The sequence below is a fragment of the Bubalus kerabau genome, chromosome 1 (assembly GCF_029407905.1).
Source record: "Bubalus kerabau isolate K-KA32 ecotype Philippines breed swamp buffalo chromosome 1, PCC_UOA_SB_1v2, whole genome shotgun sequence".
NCBI classification, from domain to species: domain Eukaryota; kingdom Metazoa; phylum Chordata; class Mammalia; order Artiodactyla; family Bovidae; genus Bubalus; species Bubalus kerabau.
In genome coordinates, this window is record NC_073624.1 from 233257921 (window position 1) to 233272297 (window position 14377).

The 14377-nt window shown below is 40.1% G+C and overlaps 1 pseudogene; it reads left to right on the forward strand.

The window, feature by feature from the left end:
• The first annotated feature begins 1383 nt into the window (after positions 1–1383).
• On the forward strand, positions 1384–2070 carry LOC129631141 (60S ribosomal protein L17-like; annotated as a pseudogene).
• The last annotated feature ends 12307 nt before the right edge of the window (positions 2071–14377 follow it).

The following is a 14377-nucleotide window of genomic DNA, read 5'->3' on the forward strand; positions in this document are numbered from 1 at the left end:
CAGATTTTAAGTCTCATTCCTCTCTTTTCCCTCTCTGGTCCCCATCTGAGTAAAAGGATAAAGAGGCCACATAACTCCTTTTATTGGCAGGAGTTTCAAATCCATCAAGCTCCTACCCACCTATAGGAAGTCTTACCTAGGTCCAAGTACCTAACCATTGTAAAATGCCAGTCTCCATTCCCCGCTCTCTCTTGAGGGCCTGTTTGGGAAGCTGACTCTCCTGCTGTCTACCAACAAAGTAAAAAAAAAAATAAATAAAACATCTCCATTTGAGTAATATATCTTTTCATGCTCCCTTTCTATGTATGTGGCATCATCATTGTCATCATTTAAATCAAATTTTGCATTGAGTCCATCCCATTTAATCAGGATTGAGTTGAATTCAAGATTATTCCTGTTAATCAGTTTTCAAGTACCAAGATGTAAGGTAAAAACATACACCGTGGAGAAATAAGATAACACTTTGACTGAGTGATCAAAGTTGGCATCACTGATGAGGGGCAGACATACCCGCGAGTCCCCAAGAATGACAGGCCACTGTGCAGTTTTCCAACTCAGAACACATAATTTAAAAACAACCCTGAGGGAAGATAAATTAAAAACAAGAAAGAGCCCATTAAAAAGGAGAGAGGAGAATGCAGATTTTATTCTTCAAATGTGTCGATATCTTAAAAACAGGGAAGGCTAGAGAAATGTATCAAATTAAAGAATACATGACAACTAAATGCAGCACCTGGCTCTAGACTGGAGTCTGTACTAAAAGGAAAAATACTATAAATGACACTGGGTCAACTGATAAAAATGGAATGTAGATAATACATTTAACTATTATGTTAATATTATATTTATTAAAGTTGATGTGTGTACATGTGTTCAGCCATGCCTGACTCTTTGTGACCCCATGGACTGTAGCCTGCCAGGCTCCTCTGTCCATAGAATTCTCCAGGCAAGAATACTGGAGCGGGTTGCCATTTCCTCCTCCAGGGGATCTTTCTGACCCCAGAATCGAACCCTCATCTCTTGTGTCTTCTGCATTAGCAGGTGGATTCTCTACCACTGTGTCACCTAGGATGCCCACTGAAGTTGGTAACTGCCCTTTATTTAAGAAGGTATCCTGTTCTTAGGAAATATATACTTAAGTATTCAGTTTAAAGGGCCATGATGCAACACTCTCAAATAGTTCAGAAAAAAATCGCATGTGTGTACACACATACAAACTATACTTATTAATGATAAAACACAAAGTGAGTAAAATATTAACAATCCATGAATCTAGGTCAAGAATATATATTCTTTTTTATTATTAAAACCACTTTTCTGGAAACTAAAAAATTATTTTGAAATTAAAGGTTGAAACATCTTGCATGTTCTTCCATATGCATTGTTTGAGAAATAGAAGAAAAACTTTAGTAACAGATTTTTAATCTACTTGTATAGTAAAAAATTGATGCCTCTTTTTTTTTCCAGTAAGCAGTCTGAGGTGACCCCTAAAAGTGGTACACTATTCACTTGACCCAGAAAACCCCACAAAACCATGCAAATCAAGAGGTTCAAATCGTGTTCATTTTAAGAACACTTGTGAAACTGCCCAGGCCATAAAGGGTATGCATATCCGAAAAGCCACCAAGTATCTGAAGGATGCCACTATAAAGAAGCAATGTGTGCCATTCCGTCGTTACAACGGTGGAGCTGGTAGGTGTGCACAGGCCAAACAGTGGGGCTGGACGCAGGGTCGGTGGCCCAAAAAAGAGTGCTGAATTTTTACTACACATGCTCAAAAATGCAGACAGTAATGCTAAACTTAAGGGCTTAGATGTAGATTCTCTGGTCATTGAGCACATCCAGGTGAACAAAGCCCCCAAGATGCGGCACAGGACTTACAGAGCTCACAGTCGGATCAACCCCTACATGAGCTCTCCCTGCCACATTGAGATGATCCTTTCTGGAAAAGAACAGATCTTTCCTAAACCAGAAGAGGAGGTTGCACAGAAGAAAAGGATATCCCAGAAGAAACTGAAGAAACAAAAACATGGCCTGGGAATAAATGCCGCAAAAAATAAATGCAAATAAAAGTAAAAAAAAAAAAAAATGCAAATAAAAGTAAAAAAAAAAAAAATTGAAGCCTTACATATGTATAAGAAAAATTTATAACAAACTGGGACATATATATCCCTTCACCCAATAAGTAATAAATATACATGTTTCAAAACTCATGTAACATATAGAAAGTGTGAAGGTTCTATACCACAAAGGACCAATGACAACAATTTATTATACTAGAAAACAACAACAAGAAGAACCTTAGAGATTTGGAAGCTTAAAATAATTCATGTGCTATAAAGAAAATCAAACTGGAAATATTCTTGTAAGAATTGGGTATTCTTATAACTGAATGATGATCAAAATATCATATGTTACAACTGAAAGGAGCTAAAATGGTGCTTAGAATTATAGCCAAACTGAATTCATTTTTTTTAAACTTTAAATAAGCATCTCCCTACAAAAGCTGAAACAGAATAAACCAAATGAAAAAAGATGAAAAAATAAAGAAGTAATCATCAAAGCATAATAGAAAAGATGATGACCAACTTCCCTGTTGGTAGAATCTGCCTGCCAATGCAAGGGACACAGGTTTGATCCTTGGTCCAGAAAGATTCCACAAGCCGCGGGGCAACCAAGCCATTGCACCTCAACTACTGAGCTCACGCGACACAACTCGGGAAGCCTGCTTGCCTAGAGCCCATGCTCCACAAGACACGCCACCCCACTGAGAAGCCCAGGCACTGCAACTAGAAAGCAATCCTCACTCGCCACAACCACAGAAAGCCTGCTAAGCAGCAAGAAGACTGAGTACGGTCAAAAATAAATATTTTTCTTTTTAAAGAAAACACAATTGTGATTTTAAAAAAATGGTAAATAAAGTAAAAAAAAACACTCTCTTATGAGCTAGACAAGCTCCAGCTAAGCTTACTGGAGGGAAAATACTGAGAAAAAGAAATGACATTAACTGGAGATAGGATAGAGTTTCTATGTGTTATCTGAATGACAAAGATATATACAAAAACATTTTGTCTATGAAACTAGCTCATTTGTACTGATACAGATGAACCTAGAGTCTGACATACAGAGTGAAGTAAGTCAGAAAGGCTTCTCTGGTAGCTCAGCTGGTAAAGAATCTGCCTGCAATGTGGGAGACCTGGGTTAGATCCCTGGGTTGGGAAGATCCCCCGGAAAAGGGAATAGTTACCTATTTCAGTATTCTGGCCTAGAGAATTCCATGGACTGTATAGTCCGTGGGGTCACAAAGAGTTGGACACGACTGAGTGACTTTCACATTCATTCAAATAAAGAGAAAAACAAATACTGTATAGTAACATGTATATATATGGGATATTAGAAAAAAATGGTACAGATGAACCTATTTGCAGGGCAGAGACACTGATGTAGAGAATGGACACGTGGGTATAAAGGGGGACGGCAAGGGTGAGACAAATTTGGAAAGTAGCGTTGACATATATACACTGCTGCTGCTGCTAAGTCGCTTCAGTCGTGCCCGACTCTGGGATACTCCAGGCAAGAACACTGGAGTGGGCTGCCTTTGCCTTCTCCCATATATACACTACAATGTGTAAAACAGCTAGTGGGAAGCTGCTGCACAGCACAGGAAGCTTCGCATGGTGCTCCGTGATGACCTAGAGGAGTGGAACGTGGGGGTGGTGAGAGGGAGGCTCGAGAGAGAGGAGATACGTATACATATGGCTGATTCACATTGTTGTACAGCAGAAACAGCACTGTTAAACAACTATATTCCAATTTTTTTTTTAGAAAGATAAAAACAAAAACAAATAAAATGGCTGTTTTTTAAACAAAAATACTAATTATCAAAACCACCCAGAATAAGAGAAAACAAAAATCAGCAATCAGAAATATTCCATTCAATTTCACCTCAATAATTTTTTTAATCCACCATCAATGACACTAACCAGCAAGGAGTCGATACTTCTTTTATAATGTAATAGATGCAGAAAGTAGGAAAACAAGAGAAAAAAATGAGATAGTATAGTTTGACACCAAACCAAAGAAGTTTAGAAGAATAATTAGACCATTTCCTTTGTCTACACAAGTGTAAAAAGACTGGGGATAGGGTATGCTGGGATCTTTATATTACTTATGAACATTCTAACCCCTTAGAAGTCTTAATTGTTGACATACCAGATTCTCCTACTAGGCTGTTAGCATCTCAAGAACAAGCACTGTGAATTTTCCATTTCACAACGGCAGAGAAGGTCTTAAATGGGCATGGGCATAGAATCAGCTGTAGAGGACTTTTTGACCTGGTTTTTGTATTATTTTCATTTAGATCTACAAATTGTGTCCCCAAAGAAATCGATGAGGTATATGTAGACCAAGAAAGGACATAGGTGCACTTTTTCAAAAACAAATTCTATAGACAATTCCAATGTCCAGCTCTAAGTAATAACTAATATATTCAAACATAATGCAAGGTTCACACATAAAATATGGTGAATATTTTATGGACCATAAAATATGGTCAATAAGTGCTTGTTAAATAGAACTTAGTTTGCAACAGTCTACCTTCTCTTTATTTTTGCCCCTGACTTCTCACAGCCTGCTCAGAGAGGCTTACCAATAAAGTTTTAGTTTCCTTAGCCCAAATGTGCCTTTCCTCATACTGCTCTGAGCATTCAAGGCTCACTCTTTCTGCTTCCCTACCTCACCAAAACCCATAAGCCATGTCAAATCCACTGGATTCCTCCTGGAGCATAGTTGTCCCTGGAAGAACCAGGACCCAGAGATGACAAACCCTCAGCCTGAAGAATCAGTACTCAATGACAACATGGCTCAGACAAGAGGAACCACATGGGTACATCTGATATTTTCCTGATGACATTTGCTCTCTTGGTGACTATAGTATCAAAGGTCTTCATGGATAGCTCCCTAAGTGATCTGCCCTCTGGAAAGATTCATTTTAGCCACACCTCTGTCTTTTCCTCCTTCCCAACTATGCAGTGGATTTTCTCAAATCTCCAGGAAGGTGTGCATGGGTGCTTATGAGTGTGTCCACCCTACAGAGCACCAAGCTTCAAGGTGTGTATTAGCCAGTGTGCTGGAGCCCATTTAATTTGTCAATTAAAAGTTTGACCTCATTTATTCTCACAGGCTGATGATCAAAGAACTCAAGGTTACTGAGATTCAAGTACCTTCACTAGTGACAGATTTAAATGGGAAAAAAGATACTGACAGGATTTGAGCATTAGACTGTCCTTAGAATCCACCTGCAGTGCAGGAGACCCAGGTTCAATCCCTGGTTCAGGAAGATCCCCTTGAGAAGGGAATGGCTACGCACTCCAATATTCTTGCCTGGAGAATCCCATCAACAGAGGAGCCTAGCAGCCTACAGTCTATGGGGTCACAAAGAGTTGGACATGACCAAGTGACTAAGCATGCACGCATGCATGCACCAGGACAAAATAAGCTGAAAAATTTAAGAACTGAAGTTTATTAACTGGCAGTTCTTTCTATACAATATCTTTGATCAGGTTTAGAAGCAAATTCACTGTCATGACTAAGCGAAAGATTGGGAGCAAAGAACATCTTCATTTGAGGTTCAAAATCTGATATGTATTCAAGACAAGACTAGTTGGAAGTGTCCATCCTCCCTACTTTCCTTCCTTCCTCCACATTCAAATCTGCATCAGCTTGCTGATGCTGGAAATCCCTTTGAGTAGAAACAGAGAGAAATGAGAGGGCCAAGGGACCTACTGCAAAACAGCCTATCCCATGAAAGAAAGATGTCAAGCAGAAGCATCTTGACACAGTGACAGTCAACCACAGTGCGGAAGTCCAGACCTTGCACATACTATGACAGCTATTATAGATCCATACTTAATCTGACCCTAGACACATCAAGATGGGGCATGAAGGAGAGAAATAGAGGGCAGGAAGAAATTTCTTGATTAACTCAGAGAGGAAAGAATGGTGTAGTTAGTTTACTGGAATAAACTTGGGTGAGCCAAGCAGCACTGCTTTGGGGACCACCTAATGGTGCAGTACTGAGGGGCCTTCTGGTCACTTGACCATACATCATTGTGTATGATGACACCAGGGAGGCTCCGGCACACTGGTTAATACACCCCTTGAAGCTTGGTGCTCTGCAGGGTGGACACACTCATGAGCACCCATGCATACCTTCCTGGAAATTTGAGAAAATCCACGGCATAGTTGGGAAGGAGGAAAAGACAGAGGTGTGGCTAAAATGAATCTTCCCAGAGGGCAGATCACTTAGAAATTTAATTTGTCAATTAAAAGCTAGTTTGACCTCATTTATTCTCACAGACTGATGATCAAATAACTCAAGGTTACTGAGATATCAAGTACCTTCACTAGTGACAGATTTAAATGGGAAAAAAGATACTGAGGATACTATAGAGCAGCAGTCCCCAACCTTTTTGACACCAGGAGCTGGTTTCATGGAAGACAAATTTTCCACAGGCTGGGGGAGAGGGGTGGAGGGGCCAGTCTGGGGATGATTCAAGTGCATTACATTTACTGCACACTTTAGTTCTGTTATTATTACATCTGCTGCACCTCAGATCATCAGACGTTAGAGTTTGGAGATTGGGGGTCCATGGGAACTAATTAATCTCTTTAATTAGTCCATCTGATAGACACTGCCATTGTGCAAAAAACATAATTGCAAGAAGACGCTGCCCCGCAATTTTTTAAAGAAGTGTCCACATGTTCTACTCCAACTATTACTACCCAGGAGTACAAGAAACTTATTGGGGAAAAATTCTAGATGAGTCTGCTGCTGGGCCAGAAACATATTTCTTTTATGTAAATATTATCTTCCCGTCACTTTGAAAGTGATTTCATCATTAGATTAGGTGTCATTATTCTAGGTCCATCTCTAAAGTTGATTTCTTTTATGACTGAGTCCATGCTATTTTCCTTCTGATCTTTCTTCTCTTATTTATTATGCTCATATTCATTTTACACACTGCAGGCAATTGATATTTTTCTGCTTATAATTGCTGAAGCCCATCAACAAGCATTAGCAGATGACCCCCAACAGAGCCACACAAGCTCCCCAATACCCAACTGTGTAAGTAGTCAATCGAGAGTCTATTCTAGAGTTACTGATGATTGATTTTTGGGAGAATAGATGTACACACAAGAGACGATAGGCAAAGAGACCAAAATGGTTTACAATTAGATTTCGTGTTGTGTGACTCAGTCTATTAGTGAGATAGAGCAGAAAAGAAAGATCAATGCAGTTTGAGTCACTAAGAAAATTTTAGAAAAGGCTAAATGCGTATTGGCATTTGAAGGATGGGTAAAAACTGTAAAAGAGGAAATAAAGAAGTTGGAATTAAAACATAATGTTTGACAACCAATGGAAAAGGAACCTTTTCCCTGTGTTTGAGGAGTTCCGTACTAGGTAAGAAACAATTGGCCAATGCAGGAGTTGAAAATACCACATGGTCTTACTTCCAGTAGCCCTTGCAGTTTAGGCATGGACACATGACCCGGGCTTGTCATATCAAATGATCCCATCGCAGGCTCTTCATCAGAAGCTGGATGCTGAAGTAAGGACCATTTGTCACATAACCAGCTGCAGAGGCTATCCTCTAAACCAATTTGAGACAAATCTGGGACATTGTTTTTAACTTCATGACCTCAAAGCTTGGTTTTCTTGATCTCCTGAATATTCTTTATAAGCTATTATCCATTCTTTTAATAAATATCATTTTCTTTTGAAACTAACCAGAGGTGGTTTCTATTGTTTTCTACTAACAACCCTGAAGGAAGGCACATAACGGAACACTAGGTCTAATACAGAGACACATTAGCACGAGGAGGCAATAACCTGGCTTGGGAAAAACAACAGAAAAGGGAGTACCATCTTTTCTTAAATCTACCTGACAAGTTCACATGGGCTGATCAAATTAACCAGTGAACACCAGACACTTAAAAAATATATTGCCAGTTTGGATCAAGAAGTGATACCAATCTCTTGTTCTTCTCCCAAGTTGATCCCATTACATGATCAGATCATTCTATCTAATTGGACAGGCTAGGAGATGATATATCAATTACTTTTTCCATTTGGATCTTAATATCCCATCTCTGGATCCCAACAAGACAATCTTCTAGAGAAAAGTTGAAGGTGATGAATCTTAAAATATGCTACATAAACATCCTGGGAAACTTACACACAAATGCAGATTCCCTGGCCAGTCCTCCCAAGATTTTTTTCAATAGATTACTGTGGAAGGCCCCAGGATCTTAATCTTAGTAAGTCACCTGGGTTGTCCCGGGACACTTTTATGTTAGGGAACCAGTGACCTATGGGCTCAAAGTGAGTTTAGCACATCATGGAAAAGTACCACTTCATTTCCAGACAGGAACTAGATCTTATACAGGGTTTTCCTTCAAGTCCTGTCCAGCAGAAACAGATTCTGTTTCTCTGTGATTTGTTTCCTTATTGATCATGCACCAGAATTAAGATTTCTTTATTCTTAAAATTTTATCAAAACAATCTAATTATCACTTTATCCTCTTCATTTTAATTAGGGATTTCAAAATTAACATTAATATAGAGACATTATGTCTTGGCAGAAATAGTTTGCCTTGTTAGAAATAGTTTGAAATGGTCAACAACTATTGAAGCAGACAGTTTAAACCAGAATGTATCCATCATGACTCATATTTATCCTTTCCAAATATGCTAAGGACATGATTCCCATTCACAAGTGATCCAAAGATAAGGGGAAATTAAGTTTGATGAAAAGGAACCAGGTTTATGGGAAAATTTAAACTAAAGATCAGCACACTGAGCTTTTGTGGGTATAAACAATACCGTGAAAACTACACTGTCACCTTCCCATCATATGTTTCTTAATCATTGTAGTATGGATTCTCAAGAGCCTTGTATTTACTTTCTGGAATAGGAGGCTGTATTTGTTTGCCTTGATTGCTGTAACAAATTAACATAAGCTGGATAAGTTAAAGCAACAAAAATTTCTTCTTTCACTGTCTTGGAGGCAGAAGTCTGAAATCATGGTGCCAGCATCTCCAAACTCCCTCCAAAGGTGTTAGGAGAGAACCCATTCTCTGCCTCTTCCAGCCTCTGGTAACTTGTTAGTATTCTTGACTTAGGGCCATATCATATCAACGTCTGCTCCTCTGGTCATATTGTCTCCTCCACTATGTTGGTCAAATCTCCCTCTGCTTCACAACCTGTAAGAACACTTACTATTCTAAGGTCCACCTAGATAATCCAGGATAAGATCTTTCTCTCAAAACCCTTAACTTAAACACATCTTTTGGCATATAAGGTAATATTTACTCTTACAAATAATATTCACAGGTTTCAAGAATTAGGACACAGATGCAATTTTTGAGGGCCACCATTCAGGGGTCTTTAGATTTAGGGGGAGACTATATTCCTTTAAATATAAAATTATTTGTGCAGGTGTTTTTTCATTTTATTAGATTCCCAAAATGTTCTTGATTAAAAAAAAATTTTTTTTAATTACTGCTTTAGTAAAAGATGGGGTTGAATAATACTTGGAGAATATATTGAGAAAGTCTAACTTCCTCAATTGCCAATATAAGATTTATTGAAAGCTTTCATTGCATCTCTCTCCTACTTCCTTCTCTCTCCCCCAAGAACCCCTGGGATACTCCAGGACAGCTTATATGGAATCCACCATTAGCTCCCAAACTAACAAAAAGGGCAATTTTCCTGTCACTGTGCTGCTTTACTCACGTCACTGCTTATCTCTGAGCCTCAGACACTCTCATCTCCAAAGATGTGAAACGGTCCTGAATGAAGCAATTTTCTAAGGTCTTTCCTGGTATCTCCCAAGACTAAGAGATCATTACGAAGTGATACCTGTCCCCAGCCCACGATGACTACTTCATGACTTTTACTGGATCAATAAACATGCCTCCAGATTTCCTGCAACCATTCCTTCCCCATCTAGCTCCAACTCAGAGGAAAAATGAACCAGTTTTATTTTGTTCTAAGAAACTAGGATGGGATTTCTGTCAACAATTAACAGCTGTGAAACCCTTCTAATATTGGTAAGGGAGCTTCCAAGGCAGGATGATTATAAGAGCTCAACAGAGAGAGTAGAGAGGTTAAACCTACAGATAAAACATGGAAAAGATCAGTGTTACACAAATTCATAGTGTCAGGTGGTTCCTCTGGATGCCTTTCTCCTTTCAAGGCACCCCTCTTCATTTTAGTGTTCCCTGCCTTTGCATACCACATCTTTTTGGGGTGTCATGCCATGAGGCTTGTGGGATCTTTGCCCCCCCCTGCCAGGCATCAAACCCAGGCCCTCAGCAGTGAAAACGCGGAGTTCTAACCATGGGACTACCAATGAAGTCCCATGCCACACATTTTTTTCTATTCCCATTTTAAATGATCAAATTTAGTATCTTACTACAAACTCACCTATTGCTTCTAAAGATGAACTGCTATGTAAAGCATGCATATATTCCATACTTGTAATTAAACACATATTTAATTACCATTACTCATGTCTACTGAAATTTATATACTAGTGTACAGCTCAATGTGCTAGTTTTTCTGTAATACCAATTAGAGGTAACTACTAAAATTTGCAAAATTCCCTTGAATCCACCCAAATTGTCTTGCATACCTGTGGTATTCATTCAATCTTTGGGAAATACTGCCTTCATTAATTCATTTACCTATTCCATATGTACCTGCTGTGTACCATAGTCTGTTTCACATCCCAGTAGTAAGTCTCTTAATAACCCTGAGGGATTAAAAGGTATGACCCAGATTTGAAAGGAATCCACCAATCATGAAAAAGAGGAGAGCAGCCTTTAAGGGTCATTTGGGACACATCTGCTATTACACAGCTGTGTATATCCCATCTCTTGGGAAAACTATTCTAAAAAAGGAAAAGATTCCACAAAATCAACTCATGACTCATAGATTCTTTGTCAGTTTTTCAGCTCTCCGCCACCCCCCATCCCCCACTTAATGATGCCCTACCTAGCAATCAGTTTTATAACTCAGTCTGACTCGTTACTGTGAATTGGGCAGTTCTGAAAAGCCTAAGTCTCTAGACTGATCACACACCTGCAAAGAGACAGGTTATGCCAAGACAAATGCAACACATGCTTTATTGAATGAGCTAGAGGTGTAGAATCAAAAGAGAGCAACTTTCCACACTGGGATGGAGAATGAAAGCAACATATCATACAGATGAGAAGTCCTTGTGTTCTTACAGAAGACAAGACTAGAGACAGGATGGACTATGGCAAGCAGTCTGTGGCCTACATGTGTACAGATCAAGCACCTAGAAAAAAATCCAGGGCTGAAAAAGGAGTCGTAGAAAGGTTTTATCACTGTCTATAACATTATTGGACTTAGAGCCTTCTCTTCTACTCTTCCAGACTCATTGCTTTATCTATATAATCTTAAAAGATCATAGATGAGTCTTGATACATCATGGTTATCTAAAGTGTAGGACCTATAGTCAAATATACTTGGGTTTAAATATTGGCTTCATCACTTTCTAACTATGTCACCTGGAACAAATAATTTTGAATTTCAGTTGCCTCAAGCACAAAACCTATGATTGGGAGAATCAAAGAAGGTCATGCATGAACAAATGGTCCAGATCTGGTAACCAGCAAATATTCAGGAAATGCAGCCAAATCGTCACCACTCTATCAATCAGCCCAAGTCAGGAATCAAACCTGAATAACAGAGAGACTGCGGGTAACCTGGAACAGCAAAAACTGGAAACTGAGTGGACACTTGTAGATAAATCCCAAATTTGAGTTGTAATTAAACATTTTCCGTGGACCAAGTGCCAAATGTATCCAAGCACATCCATCAATTTCTATAGCAGCTTTTAATAATAGGATTCCCTGGGTCACACCTTTGGAGAGCAGATCTCATACAGTAGGTCTGTAACTGAGCAGGACCCTATGGGGCCTTTCCAGGACAGATACCCAGCCCACTCCACCTGTCCCATGTCCTCCATCTGCCTTTTGTCTGTAGAAAAATTTTAGTCAAACACTAAACTTAGAGAAGTGAATAAATGCAGAAAGAAAGGGCAACAGTCAAGCAAGACAAAATAATAATAGTTCAGTCATTAAACAAACTCAAGAACCTTATCTACTCAAGGGCTATTGGTAATATTTTGAGCCATGTCCTTAATGTTTTACAGATACTGAAACCCACACCAGGTGGAAGAAATTAACTGTATGCTGCCTCAAAGCACATAACAGACCTCGTAGGGGCTGAGGCTAGAAGGTTGTTGATGCTGACTCCTGATTACCTCACCACCAACCAATCAGATGAACATCTACAATCTACCCACATCCCCCTTCACTCTACCTTTAAAATCTTTTCCCTGAAAGGTTTTGAGAATTTTGGTCCTTTGAGCACCAGCTGCCTTGGACTCCTTGCTTGGTGCCCTGAAGTAAACACTGCATTTTGTTTCACCACAACCCAGAGTCAGTAGATTGGCTTTACTGCTTGCAGGTGAGCAAACTCAAGTTTAGTTCAGTGACAGGTCTAAATGGAATTGCTGAGACTTATTTTTACTTTTATGGGCTTCCCTGGTGGCTCAGAGGTTAAAGCTCCTGCAATGCAGGAGACCTGGGTTTGATCCCTGGGTTGGGAAGATCCCCTGGAGAAGGAAATGGTAACCCACTCCAGTATTCTCACCTGGAGAATCCCATGGACGGAGGAGCCTGGTGGGCTACAGTCCACGGGGTCGCAAAGAGTAGGACATGACTGAGCGACTTCACTTTCACTTTCATTTTTACTTTTGAGCATATAAGGAGTTAAGGATAAACACAAAGGACATACAAAAACATTTCTGTCTGTATGTCTACAGATGAAACAACTCATTCCAGGATTTTTTGAAAAGGAATTACAATCTCATAGACTCTTGCCCTCCTGTTTGCTCGATAGGCTATTCCAATGGCCATCAAGAGAGGACCCGTCCGCTATCTAGGACAGGTCTTCTCACATAAGCTCACCTGGTCTCCCAATTATACACACCCCTGTGCCTCAACAAAAAGCCATACACATCACAGCCCAATCACACGCTACCTTCAGGTTTAGAGACTTGGAAGGAGCTTGCTTTGTGGGCATACACTCTCTCCCTACTGGCTAATTCTCCACAAGGGTCCATACACTTCAATGTGGCTTTCTCTCATGGCCCCACAAGCCGGGAAGCTGATTCCTGGCAATGGACTCATCAGAGGAGAGCCAATCCCAGAGCACTGCTCTCCTACAAATGGTCTGCAGCATTCAGACTGGCTTTTTAGTAGTTCAGCCGTACCTCCCTCACACTCTAACGCAATTCCTCCCCAGAGAAACCCTGACAAAGATGTAAAATCGGAAAAACACATCAATAAATTGGACCTGGTGACACACCAGAGAGTCAGAATAGATCAAATCTCCTTTCTGTCAGTCTGCAAACTTAATTACAGAACCTCCGCTGCTCATTACCCATCTTTCTTTGCAGACTGTGTAAGCAGAGGGAGCAGGGAAGACTTAACAAATGCAGAGGTTACGGGGCTCCGAGAGTACACCCTTGGGACTCTATGAAGTATGTTTTAAGCAGTGGTGAAAAGAAAATCAGCCTGTAAAGTTATCTGGATGAAAGGCACCGTAAAAACGCAGCTCATTATCATTATCATTAAGCAACTGTTCGGGTGAAATGAGCACAACTCGGCCTCCCCATCCTTCCCTTCTTGGGTGAAGGAAAGGATTGAATTGGTCCCTGTCCAGTGACAGGAGAAAATGTGGCACAGGAGGAAATTTTCACATCTGATTTTTCAGCCCATGGTCCTTAACAGACAATGTACCTTAGTCTCCATTTACAGATGCTTTGAAATTCTTAGGCCAGATTCTGACCCAAGTCCTTGCCTCCTTGAGGAAATGATACACCGTAAAATCTAATAATTAGAAGTGACTCACCCTGGTGTTGACACTGAAGGGGCAAGCACGCTGTGGGCACCGCAAGGGAGAAGCTGGACAGACAAGCAGACTCCAAGACCCAAGGAGCAGACTGGAAAAAGGCAGAACCCGGGCTCCAGCTTCAGTTAAGTAGAAGCACAATTATGCTCATGGACAACACCTGGCTAAAGGGGGCTGGGTCATGCCACATTACCATGGAGACACCTAACACCTCTAATAAGGGTCACATGGTTACCTTTTGACTATTACATACTGAAAGTAGCAGCTCACCAAGAGATGGGGGTTAAAGCAGGGATTCTCAAATTAGCATGCATCAGAATCACCTGGAGAAGTTACAAAATACAGATTTCAGGGTCTTGAGTTTCT